Genomic DNA, 2,682 nt, shown 5'->3' with positions numbered 1-2,682 from the left:
TTATGTAGATAAACATCCAAGACCCAGGTTAATCAGAGAAAGTTCGTTTCTCATCATGCCCTGGCCGGGATTCGAACCCTGGAACTTCTGTGTCACAGACAAGCACACTACCGCTGCGCCATAGAAGCAGAGATGTTATTAAATACAAGAAGTATGACAATGATTTATTTGATCCTTAAAAAAAATCCAACCATAAATTAATGAATGCCCCGCTTTAGGAACTGGGAAGAGCCCAGTTATTATGAATTTCGTTTCACACTGACCAGTTTGCGGCTCATGCTTTAAATTGAAGTTGAAATTGCACTTACACAGAACTCTGATGTAATCCCACGGAATGTTAGGTGGAAATGAAAATACCAGGAATCCGGAGCGAAAGGTTTTCAAAATTTTCTTTTGATGTTCACTTTTCAAATTTAGAAAAAAGAAAAGGAACAAAATTACCGCTTTTTAGTGCTGTCTGAGATCGTTCCTGAAGTTGTTGCTTGCTTACTAAATCAGCTGATTATGCACACCTTGGTGTCAAATTATTACAACGTACATTGAGTAGATATTGGTATTAATAAAATGCTGCAGTGCAGTTTGTTACCGCTTCTTCTGCACTGACGCCTTTGAAGTGGCAGTAAACTTAGTTTTAAGTAATTTTTTTGACGTCAATCAATGTTGTGAAACCAAAAGATTTGACAATTATTAAGCGATATGAAGTATCCTATTATAATGAAAAAAAAAATTAAATTTTGAATTAAGTGTAGCATCCCAAAGCAACTATATTTCTCCCAGACCATCTTTATTCAAGCCCACTCAGTTGGTATCACATAAAGCAAATCTGTTCATATTTAGCTGATTATTTTAGTCTAAATGCTTATACCACTAAAGACGAAGATAAGTAAGTCATCTCCATACGAGTATCACTTACATATTTACGTTACCCTACAATTTACCCTATTATGAGAATCCGGTGTAAAATTAAACACGTACAGAATAATAAGCCCACTAATGGCAAGCCCTAGTTCACAATGGATGTGGTTATTTGCATTTTAAGGTTAGTTTCTTGGAAGCCTTATTTATTGTTCGTTACATAGATCACTTATGAAGTAGAGAACCGGCTTAATTGTTTATAATTAGTCGTTTGCGGCAACCGTAGACCTCGCAAGTATTTTAGGAGTCGAATTGATGAAATTTCATCACGTAAATTTTTTATTTATACTTTAAAATCAGTTATTTCTAATTGATTTTGATGCTCGACGGACTTGAAAATTGTATAAACATTTCTTACATGTTAAAGAAAAGTGGGATAACGCAGCGTAGTATCTTATTATTTTTTAAATCATAGTTGGATTCGAAAAAAAAGAACACACTAATCAAAAATTGTATGAGTTAATTTCACCTTGAATATCATCACTGAGCTTTACAGCCAAGCGTCACCTTTTAGTATTTGTGAGACTGTTAGCACTGTCTATCCCGTAAGGGATAAAGACGTGATCATACGTAGATACGTATATAGCAGTGCCGTGCCGTGTGGTTCCCGGCACCAATAAAAAAAAGAATGGGACCTCTCCATCTCTTTCCCATGGATGTTGTAAAAGGCGACTAAGGGATAAGCTTATAAAGTTGGGATTCTTCTTTTAGGTGATGGGCTAGCAAACTGTCACTTTGTGACTCTCAATTCTATCATCAAGCCAAACAGCTGAGCGTGGCCTATCAGTCTTTTCCAGACTGTTGGCTCTCTCTACTAATACTTCGCAAGGGAAATAAAGTTGTATGTTTGTATGTATTTGGTAGTTATATTTATTTGTCTACTTACTTTAAGCTCTATGGGTTGTTATATTTGAGCTCAGGTTTCGACCAAGTCCAGCATTACCATAATAATTTGCACTCGCCAAATAAATTGTGGTTTAAGACCCGCTCGTTTCAGTTTTTGCCGCTATTTAGCGGTGGACAATGTCTTTTTACTTTATATTTCTTTAGGAAAAATTGCAGTTCCCTCTCTGATCCTGCGGGATTAGTTGATTAACCGCGATGGAATGTACGACAGAGAAAATTGCTTTACGGCTATGCAGTTAAAGAAGAAATTATAAGGTAATAACGAGAGATTATATTTTCAAAAATTGATGGGCAAATGGAGTTGCACAAGCGAGCGAAACGCGCTATGTCAACTTTATCAACTTTGGAGTAAATATATTTTTGTATGTAAGTATGTTTGTTTATTTTGGTAACGCGATAACTTTCGAACCGCTGGTCTGATTTTGATGAAATTTTTAATGTTCCAGCATGACATAGAGTATACCATTCGCGGTAAGAAAATCAAAATTTAACCTTTATTTGTCATTAAAAGTAGGAACTGTTCCACTAAAGTCGAAGGATGTACGTGAAAGCTGCAATAAATCAGCAGCTTTATCGTGAAAAAAACTTTAAAGCATCGAATAATATACTAACCATAATTAAATTTTGTAGGTAGTACTAACTTTACCAAACTCGTTTTAAAATTATCCTACATAGAGTGCATAAACGAAGCGACAGCACAGTTCGTTAACATCACAGCTCTGAGAAGGCTGAACAATAATAAAATCTAGCAAAAACACGGCTAACGTGCAGATAACTAAATCTTGTTAGCATGCGCCCTGACACTCCATTACCTTCTCGAATTTATGGGTTTTGGCCCGATGAATAGACGAAAAGCGTTTC

The sequence above is a fragment of the Amyelois transitella genome, chromosome 3, assembly GCF_032362555.1.
Source record: "Amyelois transitella isolate CPQ chromosome 3, ilAmyTran1.1, whole genome shotgun sequence".
NCBI classification, from domain to species: domain Eukaryota; kingdom Metazoa; phylum Arthropoda; class Insecta; order Lepidoptera; family Pyralidae; genus Amyelois; species Amyelois transitella.
Note: the sequence above shows the minus strand (reverse complement) of the source record.